General features: G+C 33.1%; 1 protein-coding gene across 2 annotated transcripts in view; it reads right to left on the bottom strand.

Moving 5' to 3' along the window:
- The window catches only part of Stg1 (stargazin-like protein), an 810,143-nt gene that overhangs the window by 667,524 nt on the left and 121,582 nt on the right, over positions 1-21,037 (bottom strand). The window contains exon 2 of one of the 2 annotated variants that reach the window (XM_064048543.1): positions 3,847-3,928. The exons of the other annotated variant lie outside the window; for it this stretch is intronic. The gene's annotated coding sequence lies outside the window, so the exon portion shown is untranslated. The remainder of the gene's footprint in view (positions 1-3,846; positions 3,929-21,037) is intronic. 2 annotated transcript variants of the gene reach the window in all.

Genomic DNA, 21,037 nt, shown 5'->3' with positions numbered 1-21,037 from the left:
GTGAAAGCAATAGAAAAAGTGGGCAAGGAGCTAAAAGCGGGTCCATCTCACCCTGCTAGACCCCCTGTAGGACAAAGAACGAGGGGGGCGGCTACCTGAACACCGGCGCCAGGCTCTCAACGTCAAGGGGAAAAAATCACTAGTGATCATTCGTTCTTTGAGTGGATTACATGTTACAAAATATCGTTAACGAAAGTTCCTCCACAATCACGACACCCACCATACCTACACAGGGACAAGTCAGAATTATCAGCCCTTAGAATTGCTTTATTTTAAACCTGAAGCGCCTAAATAAAAACTTACAAAAATTGTTATATGGGCACTGTGAGATAAAAGTGTAGAAAGCTTTTGCGTTTCGATTTTGAAAATATCTATTATAAGTTCACTTGCATACCATTTGGGTTGTCTACAGCCCCATTTACTTTCACAAAGTTAACTAAGCCCGTCTTGGCTTTTCTCAGGAAAAGAGGCGTACTTTTTTTAGTATATGTTGATGATCTTCTTATTCTTGGCAACTCTGAGTAGAAGTGTAAGAAATAGTATATAATTAACCAAAGTTGTGAAGCGAAGTATTGGATAGGTTAGCTGTGCAGATTTGGCAGTGGTGAGCTCGGGATTTACGCTGCATACGTAAGTTCCAAAGATAACTACTTAGCAGATCATGCATCTCGGTCTCTGTCAAAAGAATTTGTCTTTGGCTGTACGACGAAAAGTAATAGCGGTCAGATTTTTATATAATTTATTTCACAATAAAGTAGACTGCATTGATATTCTAAATAGATTTAATATACTTGTACCTAGACTTAATTCTCGTCAACAAGTTCTGTTTTATATTGATTCTAGCCGTACAAACGTCTCAGTTCGCTCTCCAGTGTCGGTTATGTGTAATTTATTCAACAAAATTGCACATTTATGTGATATTAATTTTGATTCTAGTGTTAGTATTTGTAATTGCATCGTTAATTTGGGTTAATGTTTAATTAGCTGTAGATACTTTTGTTTTTTCAATATTTATACCTTTTTAGTTACTGTCATGAATTAGTTTAGTTAGTTTGATATTATTCCTGTAATTGGGTGTTACCTGTAGGAATAAATATTATTATTATTATTAAAAGAAACCGAATGGGAACTATCTCAAAAGGTGTATCGATCCATAACAGCGACATTTGGTAATCCTGAGATAGACCAATTTGCATACTACCTACACCACATAATGCACAACATATGTATCCTGGTCTCTAAGCCCCAGCTCGCTCGCGGTAGACGCATTTACTCTGTCATGGAGCCAATGCTTTTTCTATCCATTTTGCACCCTTTTCGCTGATATTGACAATCTTAAATAAGATAATTTTCGATAGAGCAGAGGATATCTTGGTAGTTCCGGAATGGCCCACTCAAGCGTGGTACCCACTATTCCAAAAAATGTTCTTGTTAATCCTATACATTTGGGACCTAGTACTGAACTACTTTCTTCTCCTTTCAGTCTAGTTCACCCACTGGCAGATTCCCTTATGTTGACGGCAGGACTTGTCTCCGGCAGGCATGTAAGCAACGAAATTTGCCAGAGTCAGTCATCGAAACAATGATAAATTCCTTATCTCCAGACACATTAAAAGAGTATCAGGTCACCCACAAACTGTGGTGGACTTATTGTACTCAAGAAGATGTAACTCCATTCTGTGCTACACAGGTTAAAATCTTGAGTTTCTTCCAAAACTTACTGGATAGATCGGCACACAAGTATGAGACATTTAATTCTCACCGCTCTGCCCTTGCTCTACTACTACCTAATGATGTTGGTAATAACATTCATATAAAGCGTTTTTTGAAATGGGTTAAACAACAAAGGCCAACAAAACCGAGATATTTAACAACCTGGGATCCCGCAATAGTTCTTCAGTTTTTGAGGGCTCTTCCTCCTACCAGTGAGCTCTCACTGGATATGTTAACCTTAAAATTGTCTACCTTATTGGCCCTCACAACAGCTCACAGAATATAAAATCTTTGTTTCGTGTTTCTTGTCTGCATTTTACCGCTTCCAAGGTTTGGGCCACAGTGGTGGACCCTACTAAGGCCTCCTTAAGAGATGGCATTTATCCCAATTTTGAAATTTATATTTTTACAGAAGAGCCACAGCTGTTTATCTTTACCACCCTTGGCCTCTATCTCGAGGCCACTCAGAATTTAAGAAGGAAGGAAGATTATCTTTTTAGTATTTTCCGGAAGCTGTATACGCGCACTCCGGTGAAAACATTAGGTAGGTGGATAAAACAAGCTCTACAAGCAGCGCGAATTGACACAGATATATAAACTGCATATTCCACTCGTCATGCCAGCACTTCCGTCGCCGCTCTCAAAGGCACTGCCCTAGATACTATTCGCCAGCCCGCAGGATGGACATCTACGTCCAAAATTTTTGCTAGGTTTTACCAGCGACCTCTCTGACACAACCTTTTCAGACGTCATTCTGAAGTCCACCTTTTCATAAACATTATATACTCTTATTAGTTTTTTTTTGTATACGCGTAATGTACATATATATAGATACTTTTTAGTTCTGCAACAATATTTCTTTAAACGTCTATCTAGCTAGATAAAGAAATGTTCAGATGAGAAGATGTTTGTACAATTAAACACGTCAAACTATTTTATGATGTTCGACTTTAATTGTACGAAGTCTTCTCATCTGAACATCTGGTACCACCCACTCTAACGTGCAAGAACAGCCCTTTCAAATATTGTTGCACGCTCACTTTCAACTTAATGAAAAGCAGTGCCAACTAGAGTCTAAAATAGGAGGCGAGATCCCGGTTATTAAGAGGACCTGATCATTTTAAAAATGCGTGGAAATAGTACCGGTACAGTACTATCTAGTTAGATAAAGAAATGTTCAGATGAGAAGACTAGTACAATTACCGTTGAACATCATAAAATCGTTTGACCTGTTTAATTGTACGTTAAGTATTTTCGATTATTTTCTATGATACTCTCGTGATATAACTTATAATATGCTTCAAGCCAATGGTCGCTTTGAGCATCGAACAGTACGACCAAAGCGTCGACTTTTTCAAACTCCTTACCGTTTCATCCAAATAAAAAATAGCACATCTTCTCTGTAAGTAGGTACATTCACTTCATTTTAGGACCACCAAACATCGAATAATTTATATATTTTCTCGTAAATCAATTTTGAATTCGCTGGCAGTAGATTCAACGATAGTTTTTCCGCTTTTTTTCTGTATATTGAAATTACACGTTTCCTACTAAATTCAGTGCAGCTTTTCACAGTTTAAAAAAAAATCAGTATGTCTACCGCTTGTTTGTACATTGGCTCGGGTGTCGTAACAAATCAGAAGCTTTTATGTATATGAAAAACATAAAAGGTCACCTTGACAGTTGTAATTGTTGAAATATTTTCAAACGTTTTTCTCATTGTAAGTACTACTGGGGACATGGAATAAATAGCATAGGACTCAAGAGGGTTTTTTTTCCTTAAGTGGTTAATGCCGCTATCGTTCGGAACACTAATCTCCATTTACGGGAAAAGACAGCCGCTTTAGTCTTTTGGTTATGAATATACTATTTAAAGCATGAAAGCAAAGTTGAACGGAAAAGCGCGTTCGTTGATGCCAAAAACATATTTAAGTAGGTATTATTTTGAACAAGATATTGCAGATTGTTACATAAACGTAAAAATAAAGGTCTGCCCACCTTAACCTTTTACAGGTTTAGGAATCGTGGATGTATTCCAACCATTTCGAATAAGAATAATGATCAGTGGGAAAAGAATATGATGCTAATCCTTTCTCCTTCCTACACAAGATTCAAATATTAGCGGCAACTCACTTGTTGAAGACGAAGAGGTTACGCCAGCAAAAATACGTTGTGCAGCATCTACTCATAAGTAAGCCTGGATTATGCTGCCATCCTAGAATAAAAATTACATTCTGAGTCCCAATAAAAGAGGCAGTCCGAAGATTCTTATCCAAAAAGACAAACTGACTGTCATGTAATAAGTTAGCGTGGCTTACACAGATTTTTCCAAACCTTTGGCCTTTGGCCAGACTTAATCACGATGTTTTATTAATTAAGGTGAGCAGTTTAGTTTATTTGATTCATTGCTTAAATTTTGACATTGATGAATTTTTATTTCTAGGTATACCGGGTGTCTGGAAAATCTCTTAACAATCAACTGGTGAGTCTGGGCAAAATAAAAAAAAATCCTTCTCACCTTTTGGTGGAGTTATAATGATTTTAAAATTGGTTCTTTTGCTATATGCAACAACTAAACAACTCATTCATTATCACAATAACTAGTAATAAAACTTTTAGTTAATATTTTTCTCGCTCATGACCATGTTTAATTACCATTTCAGTTAGAATAGACAAAAATATGGTTGTGTTGTTTTTTAATAATTTGATAAAATTCCATTTGACAATAGTTGCCTGATATAAAGAGAATGTGGATTTCACTCACCATTGTTACTAAGAGATCAGAGAGTCAGACGGATGTATTCACGCATTAGGTGTGAGCAGTGTTGCCAATTTTAGTTTTATAAAATTACGTTGACTCATTCTGTATAATCCACAGCACGATATATGAAATCTTACAAAAAGGAAGTGTCAGCCGTTCAATTTTTTTGAGATCTTTGAAAAAATACGTTGCTTTACTACCCAGGGATCTTCCAAAAAAATGTTATTTATTGAGTACCGACACAGCAGATTTCCCAGAGGAGTGAAATCCACACCTTCAGAGATACAGAAAAAAATATTGCTCAATACCTGAAGTGACTTGAAAATATGTACAAGAATCTCTTGAATGGAAAGTAAAAGAATGATGTAAGGAAGTGAAAATTTTGTGGTGATTCTGCAAATACAATTTTTCACGTCCTACATATTGTCTATTTTTAGGAAAAGCATCGTGTAAGATATAAAAATGAAAATATATACATTTAAAATCAAACGTTAACACTGAAATGTTGACAAACTACTCAATTGTATAGTAGATTTATAAATTTTATTCTTCTTCCTTCTCTTGTTAAATTGTAAGATGGCTAGTTAAGTAGCCGAAACTGCTAGCCAAAATAAACAATCCTGAATAAGGAATGTTTTCAAAAAAGGAAATAAACCTAATTAAAAAAATCATATCAGGATAGTCATTATCAGTAAAAAATAAATTATGTTCATCTTCGGTTTTAGATAAAGATCTTTGCTAGTTTTTTAATTTTAAATAGTTCTCGACACAATATTGTGGAACAAATTTTTCATATCATTTTATAGTTTTTTCAATTTTATTTTTTTTAAATGCAGTGCTTTAGTATAAGTATAAAACATTAATTTGTCCTGTATTAAAATTGTAATCACCAAATTTGTACTTCTACATATTTTCACATAATTAGAATCCTGCGTTTTGTCACGTTACGTGGATTTTATTCATTAATTTGTCAAAATTCCGTGTGGGCTGGATGCAATAGACATGTCTTAATTAGCACACCGCTCTGCCTTAATTAACATCTTCGTCGTTAATTTTATCACCAAAGCTATTAAATTGATGGCTTTCCACCAGTCGATGATCTTTTTGTGCTACCCACGTAATTTATTAAGCTGAAAACGAGGGGTACCTTGTTATATTTAAATTAATCAACGGTAGAGCTTCGTTTAATTTAGTAAATTGTTTGTGTTCCTCCGGATGGGACGGGTTAAATCAATTATTCTCGAATTCCTACTGACAAAAATTTGCATTGAGTTCCTCCACAGCACTGCAACATTTTTGAATTCTTGCACGCCTGGATATTGATTTTATGTCAACTCGAATATTATTTATGTTATGAAATGTATAAATAAGCAAAATCACTTCAAAAGATTTAAATTTTCAGGACACTTGTAAATTCGATTTTACCGTTCAAAATTTCCGGAACTTAAGTTTTGTTCGAGAGACAAATACAGTTTTCAAGTTTGAAGCGCCACATCTCTAAAATGATTTTTTTTCAGTTGCAGGTTTTTGTTTATCTATGTTGATAGACATCGGTTTAAATTAATATTTTTCAAACTTTGCTGAAAAATAAACGAAGATTAATAATACGTAAGAGCTTGTTTTATATGTATCGTTTAATAAATTTTGAGCAATATAAATGTAATAATTACCTGTGGGCTAAGTGGCTGTTAGCTTTTCTATTGAGGCGTAACCAAATGAAAAAATTAGTCGAAAATATGAAAAATATTTCGCGAACAAGTTTTTTGACATATAAAATATCTATTTTTCAAAAAAAAAATTACACAAAGCACTAATTTCTAATCACATTTTGATCTAGAAGTGTAAAGGAAATTTAACTTTATATTGTTAAATTGTTCTTTTTGTACTGATATTTATAATGACATTAATTTGCAAATTTATTTTTTAAGATGAAGGTGTTTTTTTTTTATATTTACCCTTCTTTGTTGCAGTTGGACTAGAAGAATCATCTAATATACGTACCTGAAAAAAAGTACATAATTAATACATGTGCATATAATTAAATATGTGCATATACATATGGATTTCGCACTAATAAATCTAGAACATTAGCCACTTCAAATTGTTTCGAAAATATTTTAGAAAGCTTCTAGAATGGTAGTCCAACTAACATACAGTTTATTTCAATAATCAATATCCCTCCACAATTCCCGTCAATGTAGGTGTGCTGCAAGGCTCGATCGTTGCCCCCTTTTCTTTATTATTTATATTAACGACTTATGTCTAAATGTTAGAGGTGATAAAATACTGTTATTGGCAGATGATACTGCCATAGTTCATCAAATGTCACTTTGGATCGACTCAAAGATAAGAAAAAGTTGCGGTCAAGGATGCCAAAAAGTGGTTTAATCAAAACAAATTAAGAGTAAATGAAAAGAAAAATCAATCATTAATGTTTACTCTCAAACAAAGTGCTTTTAAGATCGACTTGAAATATCCAGGTTTTCATCTTCATAAAAGCCTGTCTTGGAAAACACATATTGATAAGCTGTGTGGTAAGTTAAATATTGTATATTCTAGCTCAGAAAATAAATTGATCACTTCGGCCTTAACTTTTTAACTTTCTGGTTTTAAATCTCTGTTAAGTACGAGTTAAAAAATTGTTTAATAGGGATTAACGACAACAGCAAAAAGACTTTTTATTTAACGAAAGAAAGCGTTGAGGGTAATTTTGGTTTATTGATTTTACTGCTCACTGCAAACCCCTATTTCAAAAGTAAGTGTGCGTGGGTATTGATCTAGGATTTTTTTATTTATTTAAAAACAAAAGCTCCTTTATAAGGTATTACGATTTACCTAGGATTCGGAATGCAAATAAACCTATCACTCTGTATCTTATACTTATAGTAAGTTATTTAAGTTCTTATAGCGTACGGGACTAATTTCATTATAAAACATATTAATCCGCTTTGAATTAAAAACTCAAAAAGCGTGAAAATGTTAAAATATAAAAGACGGACCCCGAAATCGTAAACCAGGAATAAAAAAATTGGTGTAAAGTTATTTAGACAGAACTTCCCTCGCCCCTGAAGTAGAGGCGAAGGAAAAATTCTTCGAAAAATTATAAAATAAAATTTTGCAAATTTGATTTTTTTATGATAAGTTAAAATAAAGACATGTGTGAACTGCTAAGTACAGGTAAAGAAGCATGGTGAGCGTATATTTCAAGTGCATTTTCTCACCAAATTTTTGTGATGACGTCATCAATATTTTAGTAAGGAGATATAAACCTTTTTGAATAGATGCGGTGTAATACTAATAATAACAAGAAAATGTGGTGAGATAAAACGAGAAGACATCATCACAAATTTTGGAAAGAACTGACAGTGGCAAATGAGAATGGGAAAAGTATCTTATACATAACGGGAAATTTTAACGGGAAGGTAGGCAAAGGGAACTATAGCGATACAACAGTTATTGGAAAATATGGAGAAGAAACAAAAAATAATAACGGTAAGTGGTTATAGGAATTTAACGAAATAAACAACTTATATACAAGGGGAAAAATCTGTAAGAGACTACGTGTTAGTAACAGGGAAACAGAAAAGCAATAAAAATGTTAGCGTTAAGAAAGGCCCCGAAATAAATAATGACCACTACCCACTAGTAGCTAAAATAAGAGAACAGAGAAAGAAACAAGTTAAATATTAACAACGGAGAAAATGAAACAAAACCTGATAGTATACGACCTGTATAAGTTAACCAATAGAAATATGGCAATAAATACGAAATAACAGTAAGTACTACCCAATGAGATAGTAAAAATCAAAGATAACGAGTACGAAAGAAAATTTGGAAATATTGAAGAATTGTTTGTTAGATTGTGCAAAAGTGTATGGAGTATATTGGAAAACTAATAAAAATAAACAAACTGCATCGTGGATAGAAAACATCAAAAAATATGAAATTAAATACAAAAAGAAAATTTTGAAAGACTATCTAAATAAAAAAAACAGGAACAAATTATGATCCATTCAGAAAACTAAGGGAAAAAATTGGTCAAAAGTTGTTTCGATAGAATTTCCCTCGTACTATGAAACATATCCAGCATTTTTGATTTGAGTTTTTATTTTACATAATTTTATGATGACGTCATCAACATTTTTGCAAGGGCACGTATATCCACTTGGATTAGTGCAGTGTAATACTAAAAATTGTAACAGTATTGTATGCTCAAAATTAATAAAATAAATTCACTCAGTCATTAATTTTTTTAAGTCACTCTGTATAAAGAAATTTAAAAAATATGAATGGAATGATAAATCACAAGTATAGACTCATCATATTTTGAACATTTTAGATAGGATGTATTCAGCAAAATGTTGAGCTGACGTCATCAATTTTTTGGAGGTAATAAGCAAATATATTTTGATTAAAAGTTATCATGCTTATAATATAATAACTTTAAAACATTTGCAATCTATCTAGATTAGAAATTTAAAGAATCACGCATTATTCTGTTATCATTCATGAAACTTTACTGACATATTGTGGTAAACGCATACATTGTTTACTGGATGAATACATTTGCTAGTAAAAGTATCCATTTCTATTTCAATTAACACTGTGAATAAAACCTTACGTAAATGCATACGTTGAGTAGTATCAATGTATACACATAAACAGTGAGCTCATATTTCTAAATTATTTTGTAAGCTTGTGACCAAAATTTGTTAACCAAATATTAATTCTTTAATTATATAACTTATTATTAAACTATGTTTAATTCTTTTAAACAGATTTTATTTTTAGTGTGTTTGTTGTGGTCCGGATTCTCTAACTGACAATGTTAAAATTAATAAAAGGTTGAAGTTGGTTTCTACAGTTTTTAAATTTTATTATCATTTTGTTTTTATGTCGTGAATTATAAATATAGCTGTACTTTACGAGGCATAAAATTTAGAATTACCCCCTATTACTTTTAACAAATTTGTGGTTAGTGACATTGAGCAATGTGTGTAAAGCCCCCTATAGCCGTATCCGTCCCATTATCTCCACGTGTATAATAAATCTCATTACACTTCATTCACGCGCAAGAGTCATATATATGTTGATAATTGAAAAGTTAATGTATGAAATAAAAATAAGACTTCTCCAACTAAAGTAAGATGAAAATAATTGCAAAAATTAATAAAACAAAAACAATCAGGAGCAACAACAATTTTCGTTTTTAATTTTTTCTATTCTTTGCATATGAATTGTCGTATTCAAGCAAAGTTACTGTTGGCCCAACTTAGGGTCATTTATTTGTTGTTATTAAATGAAAAAATAAGAAAATGTTGAAACAATTCTGACGCAAAGTGCATCTTTATCTATAATTATCTGTAATTTATCTGTAATAAAAATCTCTTGGTTTTGTGCCTACATCCTTATAACTGTACTTTACGACTATAAAAGTGTTTCACTTGTATAATAACCAGTGCATTAAATCTTAATTCCTGAAAACTTTTTGATAAACTCGCCGAAAACTGAAACTAAAGCAAATTTACCAACCCGCGTTCAAAATTTGTTAAAAGATTTGTTATTCACGAAAAACCCTGCTCCACATCGCCATTACCACATCTTTTTTAACAAAACCGGGGAAAACAATTAGGGCTTCTTGACGTTTCTAATTAATTAATTGCATCTCTGACGTTGATGATGATTCTTATAGGTGTGCAAAAACTGGCGACGGAGAAGCCGAATCCGCGGCTAATTGTTATAGATGGTCGGAAGTTGAGCTTCTTCATCTTCCACGCCGTTGGCACCTTTCTCGCGAAAACGCGACGAACGAACGAACGGCGCAATTATTAATTACCTTGCTTTGCTCTAGTGTTTGCCGTAATCTTCCTTTAAATACCGCCATCCATCCGTTCCATTCGGCGAAATGACGTAATAATTGCACGAGGGATCAATAGTGCGACTCCCAAACTATAGCTAGGCTTATGAGGGCCAAAGTTCGTTCAACTTAGTATTATAAGTACTTTTAATTTGTTTCATACGTCTAGTAATGTGTCACTGCTTAATTGTTTTCTGTTATGACGCTTACCGTGTGTGTAGATTGCAGAAGTTGTTTTCACTGATTTTACTACTCTTCCTGTTTACAAAGATTAATACATAATTTTGAGCTGGAAATAGACAGGTTCTTATTAACTCGAGAAGGAATTTGAAATTAAGTTTTACCCCTCATACAAGGTTACTGACAAGGCTATACTATACATGTCTTTAATACAATAGTATGTGATACAACTACCAATTAATACAAAGGTAAAAATCAATCTCTTTAATGTGATCAAATTTTACGGACGTATTAACTTTAACAATAATTTAAAAAAATATGGTATTAATACATATTTAGCATTTTCAAATAATATAATACGAAAGTCCATTGAGTTAGCTCTTAAATTTGTCTAAGGATTCACTTCAAAAGATTGTCTGACATTTCAAATCAAAGTCCGCTGGCGGTTCCTGGAGTCATTGCCCGTAATTACGTTACCTTCAGAGTTAATTTAATTCGCGCTGTCTTCGTCAAATATTCCAATGATTGTGGAACTGAGCTTGACTGACAGTATTGGGCTTCTTTTCGTTCTTGTAAAATTCCTGTACACAACAGTATGTTGCTGCAGTGTCCGATTTCCATTTCTCGTGTCGTTTTAAAAAAGTGATTTATGTTGGTGTGTTTGTTCTTAACCAATGCGCACTGTATTTTTTAGAACTAGGAAGATTGTGGTATGTCATTCCTTTTCCAGACTTCCGACCTTATGAATCTCCAGGTCATTCCGAGCTTCATGGACATATTTTACAAAAAACTGTCTTAGGAGACTCTTAAAATTAAACGTCTTGGAGACAAAGGTCATTAGCTGACTTCCTTGCCAATATAAACTGGTTACACTTTATTTGATTCCCACATACTTGCTTCTCATGTGATACTTCTTTGATGCTTCACCTTAAAATTTTTAAGAAACTCCTACTTCGTAGTAACAGCTGATTTCTTGAGATGGTAGTTTTCTCTCTGATGCTTGTTTAAAAATACACAGTGATCCAACAATTTTCAAAAATTCCCCTTGGGTCTAATATGTAATGATGATTTTATCATGGAACAATGCTCCACAATGAGGATCTCCGTATTTTTAAAAGACTCATCAAATACAAAGTATAAATTTTGCAGAAAGATTGCGATTTAAGGGATAATACTAAGTTCTTCAACTATCGCTCTTACTACCGCTGTGATTTATGGCAAATCAGCGGTCGTTCAAAGTTCAAAGTCGCTTTTATCGAACATAGTTAAAAAATATATTTCAAATATTTTTTAGAGATACACCGTAAAAAGTAGACAAAAAACAAGGCAATCAAATGAACATTTTTAAATGTGTTCTAGTGCGATAAATGGAGTTAAAAATATGTTAACCATTGACATTAACACACATGTGAAAATTTGGTGTTTTATTTCTTGATCCCCGTTTGTCGTTGTTGACAACCACGTTAGGTCATAAATAAATTGATGACATGACAGAATGGAATACTGTTTAACAACTTTAGATAAAGAAATAACATACATCTTTATTTTTACCCTAATTTTTCTAGCAGCCTATGATGCATTTACTCTTAGTACAAGGTACAAAATATCTCCCTTTATAGCTATACTCGTTGGAACAAGTAGTTAAACATATTACAACAATATAATAATCATAAAATTTAGATAATTTTATTACAGATATTATTGAATTTCTAAAATTCTATCGATAAAACATTGTTAACGAACTTTTAGCAAACGAAGGTATGAGGAAAAAATTGGTCTAAAGAGTTTAGACAGTACTTCCCTCGCTGTCGGAAACGTGACGACTGCATGCCTATTATGTTTTTTTTTCGCAGTGGATTTCAAAGAATTCGGTTTTGTAGTTCCTGAGTAAATCAATAAAATAAATTTACGCATTCATTAATTTTTTTGAGTCACCCTGTATATGCAAATCCAAAAAATATGAATGGAGTGATAAATCACAAGTACAGACTCATCATATTTTGTACAGTTTAGATAGGATTTATTCGGCAAACTTTCGAGCTGACGTCATCAATTTTTTGGAGGGGATAAGCAAATGTATTTTGACTAAACATTTATTATGCTCTTTATAACCTTAAAACATCTGCAAGATTTCAAAGCATTCTGGTTAGCAGATTAAAAATTAAATTTCAAAATGTTGTTTTATAATTTTGATTTTTTTTCCAAAAATCTGGACGTTTCGGGTGAAAAGTCGATTCAGAGTTGTAAACTACATGTGTAGGACTATGTTATTTTATACAATTGAAAACCCATTTACTATGTACAATTTTGAAGTGACGTCATCGCATTAGTGGTGGGGATGATTAGACAAATTTTGGTTAGCGTTTTACCATCTACATGATATTCTTAATATAAGTACAAAATTTCACAACAATCGGTCGAGTACTTTCGGAGATTATCTGTCTAATAAAAATCCGGGACAACAGACGGACAGACGGACGGATAGACGGACGGACAGACGGACGGACAGACGGACGGACAGACGGACGGACAGACAGACGGAAATGGGAGACCTATTTCTTCGTCTTCTAGGGGTCATGAAAGATCGAGAAAACGTAAAAGTAGAGAGTCGGCCGACGGACTCGATTACAATACTTCCTTTGCTTACGCTCGGGAAGTAAAAAAAGTTGAATTAAGCTTTTATTAAGCTTCTTAATCCTAGATGGTAATTTATTGTAAAATATTTGCACACAGTACATAGCACTAAACCGCTTTTCACTTAGCCGACGAAAATACACTTACTCTATATTCTTCAAAATACATTTTAACATAAATTAGTGTACTTCTTACAAGGTTTCTATAAATGATTATAGGGTCGAAGTAGATCATGGAAGCGTGCCGCCTATCACTTTATATGGACTTCACTAAATGGCCAAGGACTCACGACAAATATCACCACACACAATTGCTTGCGTAAGTGGTTCATACCTTATTAAAAAATAAAACTAATCCATTACAATAAGAACAAACAAATTTATTGTGAATAAATCTCACAGTAAATGTTATTTCGTTCAAGGCACATGTTCACTCTGTTTTTAATTTCAAAATGTTCAGCATCCTTTTGTGAACGCTTTGGAGCCATTGTTTAATTTCATGTTGCAAGAGGAACTCCTGACTGCTGAGGCAATCTTGTAAAAGATGTTTGCGGATTCTGCTCGAGTCAACTCAAATCATTAACAACTACCTCAGAGACTGAAGATCTTCTAAGAGATTTCCCTTTGTTGACACTGCAAGTTCGGGTAAATATTTTGATTACATCTCTAATGTGAGCCTCTAATGATGATTCTTGAACTTACAAATCTGGGTATTTGGCCAGATATTCTTGCTTACAAGCGGTTAAAGAATACATGCACTCTCCGTTCACGCATGTGGCATTGCGAATAACGACATAATAATGAAATCGTCTTGTTCAACAGAATAGATCATTTTCACGATCTTCGCTTCCAGCACAAAAACAAAATTTTCGTACGCAAGCACCAAGAGTTTTGAAAACGATTGTTTTCTTGTTTTGGGCTTGAATCAACGAGAATTCACTTCTGAAAAACTTTAGAACAATAAAAATTAAAAAAAAAGAGTGCGTTGACTCAGGGACGCACTGTTGGAGTTTTAACTCTGCGTTGTCAGTTTATGTAAATCAAACACACATTCGCAGCGAAGCCATTAATTTTTTCTTAAAAAAATTGGTCTAAAGAGTTTAGTTTAGTTTAGTTTATAACGAAACAATTTACTCACGTATACGGCGCCGATGAGAGGCAACTGAAAATCGTTTATGTATAAACATTCTTAATTTAAGATGACATTTTGATTTTGTAAACAAAACAACCATCGGTTTTATTGCTTCGACTGCCGCTTATTATATAAAACATTGGGTTTTATTTTAATTTTTGACGGTGGAATTCACAATTGGTTGATTACAAACATGTCTATTCCACATTCGCGGAACCTAGACAGCGCACAAAACAAATGCACGTCTGTAATGTTAAAGTCGATGTAAATAAGCGTGCTACCCTTATGTTTCAACCGAGTTTTTACTTTAAAAAATTTTGTGTCTACCGAATTGGGTTGGTCCAATGTAATACTAATAATAAATGTTGCCTTTAATTTAATCAATATAATAAATTGACTTCATTAATTTTTTTGGGCCACCTCTTAAGAAAATCTAAAAAATATGAATGGAATGATAGATGAATCACATGTACAAACTCATCATATTTTTTGCATTTTAGATAGGATTTATTCAGCCAAATTTAAGGGTGACGTCATCAATTTTTTTAGGAGGGATGAACAAATACATTTTGAACAAAAGTTTACCATGCTTATAATAACTTTAAAATATCTCCAACATTTCAAAGCATTCGGTTTTGTAATTCCTGATTAAATCGATAAAATAAATTCACGCATTCATTAATTTTTTTGAGTCACCTGTATATGCAAATCTAAAAATATGAATGGAATGATAAGTCACAAGTACAGACTCATCATATTTTGTACATTTTAGATAGGATTTATTCAGCAAAATTTTGGGGTGAGGTCATCAATTTTTTAGGGGGGATGAGCAAATACATTTTGATAAAAAATTTACCATGCTTATAATAACTTTAAAACATCTCCAAGATTTCAAAGCATTCGGTTCTGTAAATCCTGATTAAACCAATAAAATAAATTCATGCATTCATTAATTTTTTTTGAGTCACCCTGTATATGCAAATCCAAAAAATATGATTGGAATGATAAATCACAAGTACAGACTCATCATATTTTGTACATTTTACATAGGATTTATTCGGCAAAATTTTGGAGTGACGTCATCAATTTTTTAGGGGGGAAGAGCAAATACATTTTGATAAAAAATTTACCATGCTTATAGTAACCTTAAAACATCTCCAACATTTTAAAGCGTTCGGTTCTGTAATTCCTGATTAAATCAATAAAATAAATTGACGCATTCATTAATTTTTTTCAGTCACCCTGTACATGCAAATCGCAAAAATATGAATGGAATGATAAATCACAAGTACAGACTCATCATATTTTTCACATTTTAGATAGGATTTATTTACCAAATTTTAGGGTGACGTCATCAATTTTTTTAGGGGGGGACGAGCAAATCCAAAAAATATGATTGGAATGATAAATCACAAGTACAGACTCATCATATTTTGTACATTTTAGATAGGATTTATTCGGCAAACTTTTGAGCTGACGTCATCAAGTTTTTGGAGGGGATAACCAAATATATTTTGACTAAAGATTTATGATGCTCTTTAGAGCCTTAAAACATCTGCAACATTTCAAAACATTCGGGTTAGCAGATTCAAAATTAAATTGCAAAATGTTGTTTTATAATTTTGATTTTTTTTCCAAAAATCTGGACGTTTCGGGTAAAAACTGATTTCGGAGTCGTAAACTACATGTGTAGGACTATGTTATTTTATACAATTTAAGACCCATTTACTATGTACAATTTTGAAGTGACGTCATCGCATTAGTGGGATGATTAGACAAATTTTGGTTAGCGTTTTACCATCTACATGATATTCCTAATATAAATACAAAATTTCACAACAATCGGTCCAGTACTTTCGGAGATTATCTGTCTAATAAAAATCCGGGACGGCAGACAGACGGACAGACGGACAGACGGACGGACAGACGGACAGACGGACAGACAGACGGAAATGGGAGACCTATTTCTTCGTCTTCTAGGGGTCATGAAAGATCGAGAAAACGTAAAAGTAGAGAGTCGGCCGACGGACTCGATTACAATACTTCCTTTGCTTACGCTCGGGAAGTAAAATAATAAAAATCAAAAATATGATGCATTTGTATTTTTTGACAAAATAATGATTAATGATGATGATTGGGTTAATTAACGTAAATATCCATGTACCTATTCTGAATTGTTGTTTATTATAAAATGTACTTTTTTTATTTATTTATCATATAGAAATATCATAATTAATTATTATAATAATATCGTATAAAAAAAAATTCAATGTGTAATTTACTAACTGATAAAGTAACAAGTAAATATTTACAAATACTAGAGCAGTATTTATAATTTATTCGATTTAAAATACAAATTACAGTTCAATCATAGCGTTATCGCCTTCGGTATGTTTATCCCTATCATTTAATACAGTTATATATAGATATAAGTATCAGTTCTTAAGTGAATAATGAAGCGTGTGAAAACGGCATCAATTGTTTTCATCAATTTAATCGTTGGAACAGTCAAATGAACACATTTTATTAAATAGTTCGTCACGCCCACGCTACTGTCGCGCTCCCACTCCAATCGGCCAAACCTCACTCGAGTCGATAGATACTACCGCTGCGAACAGGAGGCGCTGCCCGTCAACGCGTACGCACACTAATCGCCTCACCGCAATAATTCGTCAAGCAACGTTTGCATTCACACAGAGTTCCGACAGTTATCTGTGCATCACTTCTGCATCGTAAGGGTCGTTGTGGTCTAGATACTCTTTGAATTCTGGCCGTGTGTGTAGGTTGTATTCTCTTAGAGCATCCTGGGGGTCCTAAGAGAAGGAATCAGAACCAGTCTTTGAGGTGTTTCATGTACACATTGGTTGATAGGTTATTTCTCTCTCTCTTTCTATAGCGTTGCGTTACATAGCAATGTTCAGACTCAGTTCAGACCGATTTCGGTGACCTTGACACCGACACCGAATTCGAGCTCGAACTCGACATCCTATTCCGGTGCGCGTCGTATACGTATTCTATAATAAGAAAAGAAAGGAGTTAAAATTCCAACAGTGGCTTTAAATGACAGGTTACAAATGATATTAATGAAAAGTGAGAATTGTCATAAAATGAGGCATAATTTTAGTCAAGCGGGATTTTTGAAATCCATGGCCAACTGCGCCCTTAGAATCGTTTATAAAAACCCTGTGTAATTAATGACAGCAACAAGAAGAGAGTTTAGAAAAATGTGCTGTACCGTCTTTAAGGAAATGAAATTTAAAAAGAATCCTACAGTGAACTTTAAATAATCTCTAAACAATGGGATAATGTTTCCTACTAGTGTACTGTACGTCAACAGCAAGTGTAATATACTGAAAAAGAATATTCAAAAAAATATAATACATGACTTTAATAAGACAACACACGTATTTTCTAGTTTCAGTAAGTAAACGTTCGAAATGATCAGGTGGCAATAAACGGGAATCCAAATAGATACCTAGAAATGTTACACCATATTTATAGGATTGGAAATAAAAGATTTTAATGAAAAAAGACAATGTTAGTTTTAATAATAAATTGTAGTCGGCAAGTAATGTTGGTAATTAAATATAACTTTGGCAGGTCACACTTTTCTTTAATCAGTGGGTTACAGGAAGGATGTGCCTCAAAATAACACACAATTATCAAATTTGCAACGAACGGTCCAGAGTTGAAATTTCCTTAAAAGATGCGTGGAGTCTACGTCAGGTGACCAAGTATCACGTATGTTCCTAATAAAATAAAGATTATTAAATTTAGATAATATATGTTATTATTATTATTATTATTATTATAGAGTTAAACAGGCCCTTGGACCCTGAGCTTGTTTTTCTGAATTCATTACTGTATCCTAACCGAATGACCCATATTCCGCCACGGCCATTGATTCGAACGCAGTATGTTACGAAAACATACTGTGTTAACTTGTTTTGTGTGTTAAATCAATATATATAGGTATTCATGCTTGGTTTTAGATTTTTTTCTGAGTCTTCAATTAATCATTTGCAAATGTACTCGTACAAAGCTTCGCGTTGAATCAGACCGGTTTAAATGTGTTTTTACATTCGCTAGTACACAGATAAATAAGTGTAGGCTCAATATTGCTCCCTGTGTTACCCCTTTCACTATTTTAAAAGATACTAATGTTCTGTTTCGTATCTTAATTTGATTATATATATATATATATATATATATATATATATAAGCTTATCTACTTTCTTTTCTTCAAGACTTTTCTAGATTGCTTCTCTTTTAATTGAGTCGAATCCTTTAATCATGTCTACATATACAGGGTGTTATGGGTGTTAGCGGTACGTACGTAAATTATAATGGAAAAATTAATCATTATCCAACCTTTCTAAACGCTACTGGAGGATAAGTAGGTATAATTAATTTGTTTTAGTAAATCTCAGCAACAAAAAAGCCATAAACAGTAATCACAAATATCATAGTACTAGGGCACAAAATTGAAAATTTAAATTTGCATGGAAGTAATGGGCAGATATAAACAAGTTAGCAAAGTGTATGCTGCCAAATCAAAGGCAGTGGCGTAGTATGGGTGATTAAAGTGTGATACAATGTTGAATTCCGAAAAATAAGTTCTACAATTAAATCATTATCTTCCCCAAGACTCATTATTATATTAACATGTCAGTTGTTGATCATTGTAGTCTACACTCTACACTACTAAAATGTCACTAACCACCACTCATTTTTCCTATTTTAATTCAGCTAGTTTGGACAGTTACAGTTTCAAAAAGTTGAAGTATAGTTACAAAATATTTTACCCATCTTTCATTTTGTCTGATGAAATGGTTTAGTTTAAGGAATCGCAGGAAAAGCATCCAAAAAAGTTTTATAAAAAATAAAATAATGTTCAAAGTCTGTGTGTCTTTTTTAATGGTTAGGTGGGTGTGGGTAGCGTTCCAAATTACTCTCGTACATATTCTCCCACCACTGATGATCTTGTCGAAAATGTTTACATCCTGGAATAATAATTAAAGAATCACTAAAAAAATTCTATAACCATGTCTCAGATATAATGGTACAAGGTGTGTTGTATGTTTTCATGAAACGAGGAGCCCAATTAAATTTCAATAAAAGAGAATAGCAGTTAGTGTTGATAGAGAAATACTGGTACATACTGTTGAGTAGTGTTTATAGATTTAACAATAATTGGTTGAACGTGAGCTTATCTGCCTGTAATATGTTCTTCCTATAATAATAATCGATGTGTTGCTGAAGCTTTGTTCTTGCAGAGTAAAGTTCATTTATTTCCGTTAGCATCTTGTCATCATAAATCCTAATATGGGGAAAGGATGACGTGCTTTCTAAGTTTAAGAATGTTCCTTACATTCTATATAAATTTCAAGGTAACTTTTATAATTTTTGTTTTGTTATTAGTATTACAGCCTGTGCCAAACGATTGATTATACTAACTACGTAAAAAGACTTTAACTATTACATATTTCTGAGTATTTTTTGGTCAGTAACTTGGGACGGTAATCCTCAGTTACACTTCTGTCGCTTTTTTAACGGTGGTAAAAATTTTTGATTTTCATACAAAATGGGAAAAGTGCTACCCCTGGGAGACGTATCGAATAAATACGTCAAAGCACCAGCCGAAAATGATACACACTATCTAATTAGAACAGCTGGAATTTTGTCAGAACTCGCCGTGCATTTAAATTTCGGTTTATATATCGCCCCAATAATTTTCCGTTCAGAGGCAGCAGTTATTTCGAAGTTGGTTACAACTTTCCTGTATTTTCACTGGGAGGGGAATATATAATTTCATTTTTAATTTTGGAAGCTTAATGAATCGAATTTGTTTTGTTTCATCTGTGTAATATAAAAATAGAAGCCAAAAGTTTGAAATTTGGGGAAGTAAACATATAAGCGAATGCTAGAAACAATAACTTTTTCATCAAGAAAAAAAAGACTATGCAATAACTGGAAAGTTATAATCTCGCGTCTAATAATGACTTCAAAATGTTTCCATTTTCTTCAAAAATTGATGACGTCATTTCAAATGCAGTTAAGCGTGCATATTCTAACGCCATCTAACTCCTGATATGGATTATTTATTAGTATTACAAATGGTAAACGAAGTTATGTATGTCACTAATACATACTCAACACTATTGGATTAAAAAATCTAAACAAAAACTATATGTCTTAACGATTTTTGGAAAGAAATTTATGTAGTATAAAAAGTTCTTTATTTACAATGCATCTGCTTTTTGTGCTGTTTAGTTTCCCGTATCTATTTGCATGGATTCTAAATTTGTAACTTAAAAGGGGCAGCTAAAATTTATGCAACACTTACAATCGCTGCTCTTATCAGTTTGGACCGGAGGTAAGGCGAGGGATTAAGGCACTCCAAGTATCAGTGCAACAAGATATGACCTTAGATTGCGATACCTTTAGCGAATTTTCGTATCGTTTTCGTATGATATTATTTAATGAAAATCGTGTAACAATTTTGTTAATATATATTCTGAGAGCACGTTTTGTATACTTCTATGTGGCTTTCACGTCAGCCGGCCGAACTATTATCCCTAATTGCTCTCACTCGAAGTAAGAGACACTTTATGAGATCAGTCATCAAGAGTGTTGTGCATACGTGCCTTATTGGCGGTGCGGTGGCGGTGTGACAATTGCGCTGTTAGGACACAGTGCACCTAATTAGGCACGGTTCGCATGCCGTCCTGACAGTTAATCATGTCAAAATAATAGCAGAG

This window comes from Zophobas morio, unplaced genomic scaffold (genome assembly GCF_036711695.1).
Source record: "Zophobas morio isolate AGI-343-1 ecotype UQ-CSIRO unplaced genomic scaffold, CSIRO_AGI_Zmor_V1 ptg000006l, whole genome shotgun sequence".
Lineage (NCBI taxonomy): Eukaryota > Metazoa > Arthropoda > Insecta > Coleoptera > Tenebrionidae > Zophobas > Zophobas morio.
This window is presented reverse-complemented; position numbering and strand designations above follow the sequence as displayed.